We start from the raw sequence: 12,027 nt of genomic DNA, 5'->3' as shown, positions 1-12,027 counted from the left end.
CTTCTTTTTTTTTAACTACTGCAACACTCACGTATTGTGATGTCAGTCTTTTAAAGGGAAACTATCCCGTAAGAGTTAAGTCTGAATCGTGGTTTTCAAATTCGGTTGTCTTTCCTCTTTTAGTTAAAGGTGACGCAATTTATGTAAGAAATTATCAGACAAAAAGTCTACACACAGATGTAGAGTAGCGCCCCCACCCTCGTGGTCACATATGAGCACAATCTCATTTCTTATGAACTCAAAGTTGGCGGTGGGGTCCGATCATATCTCCAAAATGCCTAATAAGTTCAGGACACGCTTAGGTTGAATCTATTGCTGTATTGTTTGACAGATAATTGGTCCAACATTTGTTTCACACATGACCAGTTCCCATTGTGCATTTTTTTAACGTCCGGGTTCAAGGCGTTACTGATTGTAATACTATTTTTAAAAGTTAATGAATCTACATTATCAGTGCGAAGTCAGGGCAGGTCTTAGGCCACTGCAACCTATGCGGCCGCAGTGGTCCCCACACTTTCATAGGCTCCGCGTTACTATTAAATTAAACCATTACAACTTATATTACAGGGTTCCCGCGGCCTCCTGATTTTCAACGGGGTCTTGGAAATTTCCTGAAATAAAAAAAATCTCCTGAAAAACAGACGAAATTGTTATATTGGGGTGTCATTCAATTACTCGAGGTCTACAAATCACAAAAAATAGAATGAACAATTTGGAAATACTTGCTTTTGAGCGTGATCTGTGTAGGAAACAGAATTTTGATGATATACTGTATGACTTCGCTACACGTAAAGTTCATTTGATCGTGATCTTGTACTTAGATATGAACAATGAATAAAATGTAAAGACGATTTTTTTTCCTAATACAAAATCTTAATTTTCACTTACAACCTTATCCCTACTAAGATTGGGCCCCGTGCAATCCGTCTCGCATAGGGCCCAGCAATGTTTAGGGCCGGCCCTGTGCGAAGTGCTACTTATTCGGTAGCCAACATATGCCAGGACTGTGTGAAGACAAGACAGATTATAAATTAATACGTTGATGTATTACTTTGCTGGTAACTGACTGAAGGCAAGACAGCCCCCAAACTAATACACTCAAGTACTAACTAGACGGTAACTGTATGACAGGGGAAGAGGCTTACACTGAATGTTCCAAGTGCTGGCTCAGAGGCGGCGCTACAGGGGAGCGAGATATAAACACGAGGAGAAACATCTGGAGAACATGACTTAGCAAGACATGGGGGAGGTGGGGGGGGGGAAAGATGTCATGTAATAGTGACGCTGTCTGCATCACCCACCCTGGGGGGTCTAAACAATACAAGTATTTGATACTCACTGATTGACGGGGGGAGGACGGGCTTTAAAAAAGAAAAAGGGAGGGGGGGGGGTGACGGCGAGCAGATGGAACACTTGAAAGAATGGCTGGCAGGCAATAAAACACATTATCTTTCTTTCTTACTTTCTCTCTCGCTCTCTCTCCCTCTTCCTTCTGTGTCTCTCAATCTCGCTCTCTCTCTCCCGTATCTCTCTCACTCTCTAACACTCTCTCTATCTTTCTCTCTCTCTCTCTCTCCCATATCTCTCTCGCTCTCTAACACTCTCTCTATCTTTCTCACTTTCTCTCTTTCTCTCTCTCTCTCTCTCCACGTATATAAGAGACATGCACTCTTTTTCTTTCGTTCTCTATTTTTCTCTCAATATCTCACACACACAAATACATTTTTTTTCTTTCTTCTACAATTTATCTCTAAGTGATAAAGTCAAGTTTTTTCCCCTCCTCCTCTCTGTTCTACTCCGTTGTCTATCTTGATGACACATGTTTGGCCTACATCCCTCTCTTCCTCTTTCAAATGTTCTCTGTCTCATCTTCCCCCCCCCCCCGGTCTTTCATTCATAATCTTTAAACAACATAAAAAAAAAGTCAACAACAAAAGGAAAAGGATATTAAAATGACGTCATGCCCAGAGATCACGTGACAGTGATGATTAGCATGTAAACTTTCAACGCTTTGTCTATAAAAAAAATGTATACGGATTCCCTGTCTCTTTATTTCGTACATACAATGGAAGACAATACTCTCCTAGTACAGACTAGAAGTGTTTCCAGAGAGAAAAAAGAGAGAGATAGTATAGAGATGAATCTATTCCTCTTTCAGAGCTTACGACCTATAGGGGACGCTGAGGTAAAGGTCATCTGTTTCTATGGCCAACGGTTAACGAGGGTGTCGTGTGGCCAGCACAACGACCAACCGCCATAACATTTTCCCCCAACTAATGTCAGGTACCCATTAGAGCTGGGTGGACTCAGAGGCGCCCAAAGTTCCCGAGATTAAAATTACCAGGATTCGAAACCCTGTACCCAGATTCGGAAACCAAGCTCAGCCACCGCGCCCCCAAAGAGAGGAAAGAGAGTGGAAAATCGAGAGAGAGAGAGAGAGAGAAACAAAATAAGAGAGAGGAAAGAAAAAGAACGGGGGGGGGGGGTTGATGGGAGAGAGAGAGGAGAAAGGAAGGAAGAAAGAATGGGTTGAACAAAACAAAGACATCGTACAACTGAAACCTAAACAAGTAGTCACAGAACGAACATACACAAACGTCACACAGGACGTGGAAGAAGGCGTTCAAACAAACCCCCTAATGTATGGATGATAGTTTACAGCGCCCCACCCGCTCGCGTACCCTACACCACTTCCTTTCTAGAACTCACGCCTTTTAGTCGGTCCCCATAACTCGGGTGGTGTGTTTGTTTACCAATCACAGAGGCAAGAGTAGGTCACTGCTGACATCTTCCAGCGTGTAGTAGGCCGCTGCTGACAACTTCCGATCTTAATCCGGGTAGAGTCAAGTAGACCAATCGTATTCCAAACTGTGACATCACAAAGACATGTAAAACCATACATGCAGTAGAGATAACTTCTCTATGCCCAGGGTCTAGCAGCTTCCGGTGAAAAATAGGTCAACATTTATTTGCATATATACTCCTTGTGCGTATCCATGTTAATCCAGAGCTGTAGAGTATTATTTTAATACCTCCTAGATTAAACCTCCCGCTGAACGGCGGGCGATGGCGGTGGGCAGGTAAAGAACCAAGGACCTTCGAGACAGCAGTCCTGAGCGCATTCCACACGACCAGGCATCCATCTTGGCAGCCGTCAGATCAAGAGGCCAACAAGGGAAATGTTCGACCACGCAGGAGAAATTTACTTCTGAGACCCTAGAGTCAACTTAGAATTGAATGTGGGTCAGCGTGACATTGATTGTTTACTATATCGTTAATTCAATGATTAATATTCATGCAGGTTATTATGATAATAAATGATTATTTAGGGAATGTGTAATAAAGCGTGTTTGTACATCACTGAACTATACAATCAGGGGGAATCCCGCAAAGAGCTTGTCGTGTCTACTTAATACACATTACAGCTTTGTGGCAGGTGAGCGAAGAAAGGGGGGGGAGGGGGGTGGAGACTGCCACGAGTCTTTTGCATAGGTCAGGGAGTAAAACTATGTCGGCTTTTATACATGTCAGGGAAATACCGGAAGTACGCAAGGGCAAATGCATGATGGGAATGAAGTGAGCAGACGTCAACTTGAAGAAAATGGTCATTAGTAAATATTAGCGGATCTATTTTTAATATTTACTGTTTATTTACGATTATTTTTAAAACGTATTTTTAAAAGGATAGACACTAAAAGCCTTGCTTATCCCAACTTACCGTTTTTTCAATTTTTTTTTTATACATTTTCCGCTTATTTTTTGAAAAAAAAAATGTAATTATTCTCCTCAAATTGACTTCTGCTGTTACCACACAAGTTGAAGGCCTTGCATGATCTCTATACTCGCTACATTCGAATGGTAAATAAATGCACATTTCACAAACACGGTATTCCGGCATGTAGATGAACATAATGAGAAACGGCCGGATCTCTTTCAAGTATTGTCTGCAAGTAATTTTGTAAAGATGTAAAGATATATAGATCATCTGAGTTGAAGGTATGCAGGTATTTGATCTTAGTCACGTGGGACTTCTGTACTACACACAGGTAGAAGCCGTCCACAAGTTCAAACAGCTAACATTTTCAATTTGGTGTCTATCACTGGACCACATTCATCGTACTTTAAGTCACCCAGGGAATTTAGCTGGACGTTTCACGGTAACTTAATGACTGCCAGACTTACAGCTGACCATCAAGCTGCCCAGCGAGTACGTGGTCAGTATGGAGTACGTGGTCAGTATGGAGTACGTGGTCAGTATGGAGTACGTGGTCAGTATGGTTTCTTGACCAACATGAAAGGGTTGAGATGGTCGGTATGTTGACTCGACATCAAGGGCATTGGTCACTATGGTTAGAACTAGGACACACCTCAAAGGCAACACACACTACGACCTCCACTACGTCTAATGTCGACACATAATTTTATCTAATACCTGAGACTAAATTATAATTTCTACAATAACACAGCTATAAGATGCACCCTACAGAAATATAAACAGTGAGTATCTTGCAGTAGACAAAAGGAGAAACTATCACTAAGAGATAAACCAAATTTAAAACGATTCAATTGATATATATATATATATATATATATATATATATATATATATATATATATATATATATATATATATATATATATATATATATATATATATTGAAAAACGAGGTAACGTCTGGTGAGGAGAGAAAGACGTAGTAACTAAGAGAGTCTGGTTATAATCTATGGGACCGTCATTTGTACAAAGAGAGTCTGGTTATAATCTATGAGAGTGTAATTTGTTTTGTACCAGTCACTGAATGAAGTTCAGTCATTCCCAGATGACCTCATGCATAACAATACACGACCTAGATTAAGATACAAGACTTAGATACAATACCTTGATATACATACAAGACAGATTAAGATATATGACATAGACTATATCTTAGGATACAAGACTTTAGATTTAGATACGATATTATATTGAGATACAAGACTTAGATTAAGATACAGGGTATAGATTAAAAAAACAAGACATAATCTCTATATTAAGATAGATCTACAGTACAAGATTATACTGAGATAAAAGATTCTATATTATGATACAAAACTTAAATTAAGATACAAGATTCTATATTAAGATACAAGACTCTATATTAAGATACAAGACTCCTTATTATTAAGAGAAACAAAACTTAGATTAAGATACAGGGTATATATTAAAATATAAGACATAACTCTATATTTAGATACAGGACTATAATAGGATACAAGACTCTATATTAAAATACAAGACTATAATAAGATACAAGACTTAGAAAGCACTCACGTGTGATAATCCGTAACTTGATATTTCATTAAATCCTCAAGAATAAAACTTGATAAGTTCATCAACTAATTCTCTAGAAAAAGAAAAGCACAAAGAGAAAAAAACTTTTTATTTTAACAATGCTGTTAAGGAGCCATAAGGAAAAGCAATTGTTGACATTAAAGTGAATGGAATGGAAGAACTATGGTGTATGGTCGTGAGTTGTTGATTTGTTAGAATGCCTTATCTCACAGCTATCTACTGCAGTACGGTCGTATCTGAGCCATAGAAACTCGCGCTTAGGTTGGTGCAGTTGTTTCTAGTTGAGTCTATAGATAATGTGTGTGTGTGTGTAGTGTGTGTGTGTGTGTGTAGTGTGTGTGCAGCCATTTACTTCCCAGCCCTCCACCCCCCTTCCAGTTGCAGACATTATCTATCTAGTTTGTCACCAAGTTAAATTAATCAAATGTATAATGTGGCAAAGGCTAATTAGCGATGTTTGCGTATGGGCACTGGGTTATGAGAACATTCAGAAGTACAATACATTGTTGGGGGTGAGAATGACTTTGTCTATTAAAACTAATTGTTGATGGTAATAAAAGAAATATGATTATGGAGTTCTTACATGATATGAACATTTTTTAAAAACATTAAGCATTTCTTGAACAGAAGTTGAACAATACTCTTTTCTGAACAAATGAAATTTCACTATTTCTTCATGTTGTAAAAATGGTGTAAAATGTTTGACATGTTTCGGATGTTCTTTCAGAGTTGAAGATAATTTACTTCCTAGTACAACCTCCCGCAGGACGACGGGAGATGGCAGCGGGCAGGGTTTGAACCCCGGACAATCAATAAGCCTGAACGACAGTCCAGCGCGCAAACCACACGACCAGCTAGCCAGTAAAATGTATAGATCTGATACAAAAGCAAGTCAAAGTCTCTTTCTGTTCAATTATTTAACACATCGGTTCACTCACTACAAGTGATATAAAAACTAAGATCAATATATTACGAGTAAAAACATTTTTTAGACGAAACAAACGCCGTGGGCTAGAAGCCTTTACACTTGATGATTGGATCACTTCAAGATGGGAAACAAAATTTGTTTCGTTGGAAGATGCAAACGAATGATCTTTTTTTTTAAATACACATGACATACATTTTTTTTTGTTTGTGTTCTGCTAATATAATTAGTTGGGGGAAAGTAAAAGCGATTGGTTGTTGTGCTGGCCACATGACAACCACGTTAACCATGGGCCACATGGCTGCCCGGTCGTGCGGTTTGCGCGCTGGACTGTCGTTCGGATTTATCGACGGTCGAGGGTTCAAACCCTGCCCGCTACCATCACCCGTCGTCCTGCGGGAGGTTTGGACTAGGAAGTAAACTATCTTCAACTCTGAAGGAACATCCGAAACATGTAAAACATTTTACAAACATAATCAGATGATTTTTACATCATTTGCCCTATACATCGCAAGATCTGAAAGGGCATTTATACTTGACTTTTCGTTTCAGATAAGAATGACCAAATAAAATCATTCAGCCGTTGGGGTTCGTTTAGACATTGTTTTCAACTGCGTAACACTGTGACATTCAGCCGTTGGGGTTTGTTTAGACATTGATTTCAACTGCGTAACACTGTGACATTCAGCCGTTGGTGTTCCCAAAATGTCACAACTAAATGTCCGCTGCCAAATGTGTCATTTGTAATGCAAGGTGTAAATATTTTGTCATTTTAGTACATCAATGTAAAAAAAACAACTACTACCTTCAGTATTATTTTTTGCCCAAATTAATTTTAGAATGACCAGTTTAAAAATTAAAAGAAATCAGTCACCCATGACGTATAGGTACATGTAAAAACTGTCCACTGTACCTTGTCCATTTAACAGCAAATGTGTACTATTATAAATGTGTACTATTATAAATGTGTACTATTATAAATGTGTACTATTTGTTTGGTGTAAATGTGTACAGGTTTGACATATAAACTTTTCTCACTAGATTTTCGTCAGCGGTGATTACTTTAAATAATGAAATAATGTTCCCACACTTTCTCACTTATCTTATCTTATCAACTACAGACGTTCTTTAAAAGAGAAGATAATTACTTCATACGATAATCCATAGGTTAATGTAGTCGTGAATATTAATTAGAGACTTAAACTCTGCTAAGTCATTGGTATTCCTGGCTGATTAAGGCAACCCATTCCATGCTCTAATGACAGTACGGAAAGAGATATAATGAACCTGTTCACAATTCTACTTTGACATACACATTGATCATTTCACAAGACCAGATAGATCAAATCCTCTTTCTACACGAAAGCTGTGTAGTTTGAATACAAATGATCAGATAGATATAATCATTTCTGCAATAAAACATTGTTCTGTAGTTTGCTGTATAAAACATACAGGTAATGTTCTTTAAATGTAAACACAGATAAACATTCATTGAATAGAATTTTAGAACAAAATTAACACAGAAATATTTATAGACTATCTTATACATTACCTCGCATCGTTTTTTTTTTTTTTAATACTTTGAGCTGACATAAAAATCTGGGTTTATTGAGACTTGAGACATAAAGATCTAGTTTTAAAAAAAAAAATATTATAGCTATAGGTGGAAAGCCTATGTAAACATGATTCCTTCAAAATGAAGATTGAAAAAAAAGGGGGGAAAAAGGGGGCGGGGGAAAGGAGAAAAAAGAAAGTAATTGGGTGTTTAAAAAAACCCCAATACTTTATTATCAGTCATAGTAGCTGAACTTTTAAACAAACAAAATATTAAAAAAAAAATACATTTTTAAAAAGTTTATCGTACGCAATAAACTTCAACTTTACATTAAAAAAAAATTTCTCACAGTTTCATTGTTTCCATTACTTTCGCTCATTCACACGCTAGGGGCCCAAATTGAACTACAAAATAGGTACCCTAAACAGTTAAAAGTACTCTAGCCAGCAGTGGCTTAATGCAATAAAGTACCACAGTCCAGCATTGACACTTGTGGTCAGTCTACAAACTGGCTAATGGACACAAGGCAAGTCATTATTTCACTGACCACCGGCCGTGGTCATCGTAAGACATACGCTCGTAGGAGACAAGGGACATAATTCACTTAGCCTTAACTTGAACAAAGGGTCGTAATACAAGCTCCATAAAACTTTTTTTTGGCTTTCTATCGTAATCGTCTGCCAATGGGGGGAGCGGATAACTCTGCAAGCCATTCATCTGCCAACAGCCTAGCAGTTGGGACATGTTCTCACCAAGTGGCAGGGGCCAGGGGAGCTAAATCACAGTGCCGGAGGATTTCAAACTGTTCGAATGAATTATATGTAGCGTGAGGTCACAAAGTTCGCTTTGACTTTTTAAATAATTTTATAAATCTCTGGTAATGTTTCTTTGATGACTTCCGATTAGAACCCAAGATAGTGTAGTGATACTAAGATTGACACTTAATATAGCTTGGATCATCTAGGGCAGGGGTTCTCAGCCTGTGGATCGCGACCCATTTGGGGGTCGATTGAGGATTTGCCAGGGGTCGCCTAAGACCATGGAAATTATGGATTGTTATTGTCGACTCTTCTGTATGTGTGTTTGTGTGTGTGTGGGGGGGGGGTCGCGGCAGAGTGGGGGATTGTAAAAAGGGATCGCCGAGCTTAAAAGGTTGAGAACCGCTGATCTAGGGGAACTAATCTAACGAAAAAAACAACAACACATACGCTAAAATTAATCTTAAGCAATAGAAAAAAAAAGTGTACTTTATGAAAATGAAGCTTATCTAAGGGAAAGAGCCGCAAATTACTGCCCTTTATCTGAACATGGCAGAGTTTAGCTCCCTTTGTGCTATATGAAACAAAATTAATTAATAAGTACTAATTGAATAGGTAATCTTCGGATTGATTCGTGTATCGTCATTGACTAGGGCATGTTGCAACAGCATTTTTAGTGGTGCAAAACTGTATGCATATTTGTTTCATGTCACAAAGTAGCTATAAAGGAAATCAATCCATATAAAAGCTCGTCGTAAAAATGTGTTCACAAAATGTAAGTCTTTGTTTAGTTTTCTAAGTTTCGGATGTTTCGAGGGAAATAAAGCCTAAACCTCCAGCAGGATGGCCAGAGAGGACTATCCGAATCTGAAGCAGATACCGTTAGACACTTAGTTTAGGGACGCATCATAGTTGACGGACTTTGAACGCGACCTTTTTGTGACGCCAAGGATAGTGGGGTTTAGTTTGTTATTATCAGAGAGTTGGTGTCTCGACTTCGAGGTGACAACATCTTATTACGGACAGAGACTCGCCGGTGGCCTTTATGCATTAAACTTCTTCAAGTGTCTAACGGTCTGAAATAAGACTTTTCAACGTGTTCGTGTGTAGGCTTTGTTATATAGTAATTGTAAACACATCTAACACACCCGTACAAGAAACTCAAACATCTCCTGAGTTATCTGTACAAGTCAGATAGCCAGCCATCATACAACTACAAGGTCAAGGACTATCACAGTACCACACGACCAAGCAGAAGTTATTTGTCTTGTCAACACCATTCAGTATATAATAGTCTTACAATACAGACATTTCTTTTTTTTTCTAGTGTTTGAATAGGTCTACAACACATTGTATGAACTAATGTCAATGTCTCTCTTGTCATTCTTGACTTGGTCAATATTGTTTACATTTTTTTTTCTTTTAATTCTTTTCTCACCCCCCCCCCCTCCCTCGACGATTAAAAAAACGAACAAACCGCCAAGCAAGACAGAGGAAAGTGTTATATATATATATATATATATATATATATATATATATATATATATATATATATATATATATATATATATATATATACATATATATATAAAATTATTGTATATACCGCTACTGATAAAAAGTTCCATCGTTCAAGCCCATAGCTAGATCTATATTTATTGATCAAAATGAATACAAATCAATATTTTAAAGATGTAATTTCAATCGCTCTACTTTTTTTTTTAAGTAAAGAATATTTGTACAATGTCAGCTACTCTCTCTCTCTCTCCTTATCTTATTATCAGTTATGTCCAGTGACATGACAGACCAGTGTGTCACACATCTACACAAAACATTCAAAACATTTGCAAGATACCCTTAGATAACCAAGTCCATTTCGATGATTGCTGCAAACTCCAATCTCATCTAGACATAAGGAACTGTTATATGTCAAAACGGAATGTAGTTTCCCCTCTTGTTAATTCTTCTCGAAGGTCTATTTAGCTCAGTGACGTTAAGGGTGGTGCTACGGGTCAGCTGACCTAATTCTCCGTGCAACAAGTTATCACCTAGAACTTACTACGACTTAGATTTGAACAGTTCTATTACCTGCAACAATTTTTTTTTCTTTAAACAACTCGCTGGGCTGGAGGGGGTGGGGAGCAGGGCAGACAACTAAAAAATGTGGAATTAAAAAAAAAAAGGTTTGGAAGTTTCGTTTCGCTTTTTATGCAGACGTTCTGCTGTTTTTACTTCAAAGTTTGTTGAGATACTACACTACATGGAAGGTGAATGATTGTAGTAGCTTTGTAGCGGTTTGACTGGTGACACAAACAAGGCACAAAATAGCTTCATTACGTGTCAGGAGCGTCTGCCAAAGGAGGGAGCGAGAGTTCCTTTTGTCGTCTGCACATCTGAATTAAATATTTAGATTCGTTGGCACATTTCTTTTTCAATTTCAAATGTCGAATTATAAAAAAAATGTTGGATTCGTTAGCGGAACAATCTATGCAGAGACACATGACGTGTCTTTGATCGTTCTGTCTCTTTTGATGATAAGTGTCTTTGAACTGTCTTTCTTTGTTACTGTCTCATGTCTTAAGATGCAGATGTTCCTTCTAGAATAATTCTCTTTCTAATAAGATATGTTCCTTCTAGAATAATTCTCTTTCTAATAAGATATGTTCCTTCTAGAATAATTCTCTTTCTAATAAGATATGTTCCTTCTAGAATAATTCTCTTTCTAATAAGATATGTTCCTTCTAGAATAATTCTCTTTCTAATAAGATATGTTCCTTCTAGAATAATTCTCTTTCTAATAAGATATGTTCCTTGCTCGCAATTCTTACAACACTGAAATATCGGTGATGACTTGTTCTAATGGTGGAATGGACTGCACTAGATCATAACGGTTTGTGGGTAGACTAGAGGGCGAACGTGTCAATGTCTGGATGAAAGAAAGATGTGTGTTGATACGATACGGGTGGGTGCTAGTGAGACGCGAGGCAATTTAATGTTAGTTAGAACTTGGAGCTTGTAGAGAGAGTTAGTTAGAACTTGGAGCTTGTAGAGAGAGTTAGTTAGAACTTGAAGCTTGTAGAGAGAGAGAGTTAGAACTTGAAGCTTGTAGAGAGAGAGAGAGTTAGAACTTGAAGCTTGTAGAGAGAGTTAGTTAGATCTAGAACTTGAAGCTTGTAGAGAGAGTTAGTTAGAACTTGGAGCTTGTAGAGAGAGAGAGAGTTAGAACTTGAAGCTTGTAGAGAGAGAGAGTTAGAACTTGAAGCTTGTAGAGAGAGAGAGTTAGAACTTGAAGCTTGTAGAGAGAGTTAGTTAGAACTTGAAGCTTGTAGAGAGAGTTAGTTAGAACTTGGAGCTTGTAGAGAGAGTTAGTTAGAACTTGAAGCTTGCAGAGAGAGAGAGTTAGAACTTGAAGCTTGTAGAGAGAGTTAGAACTTGAAGCTTGTAGAGAGAGTTAGTT

At 37.9% G+C, this 12,027-nt stretch overlaps 1 protein-coding gene across 13 annotated transcripts in view; it reads right to left on the bottom strand.

Annotated features, from left to right (window-relative positions):
• LOC106061741 (kin of IRRE-like protein 1) overlaps positions 1-12,027 on the bottom strand; it is a 303,275-nt gene that overhangs the window by 110,960 nt on the left and 180,288 nt on the right. For 12 of the 13 annotated variants that reach the window (XM_056009884.1, XM_056009883.1, XM_056009887.1 and 9 more), the window contains exon 2: positions 5,312-5,384. The exons of the other annotated variant lie outside the window; for it this stretch is intronic. The gene's annotated coding sequence lies outside the window, so the exon portion shown is untranslated. The remainder of the gene's footprint in view (positions 1-5,311; positions 5,385-12,027) is intronic. 13 annotated transcript variants of the gene reach the window in all.

Source organism: Biomphalaria glabrata, chromosome 14 (genome assembly GCF_947242115.1).
Source record: "Biomphalaria glabrata chromosome 14, xgBioGlab47.1, whole genome shotgun sequence".
Lineage (NCBI taxonomy): Eukaryota > Metazoa > Mollusca > Gastropoda > Planorbidae > Biomphalaria > Biomphalaria glabrata.
Note: the sequence above shows the minus strand (reverse complement) of the source record. Positions and strands in the feature narration are given on the sequence as shown.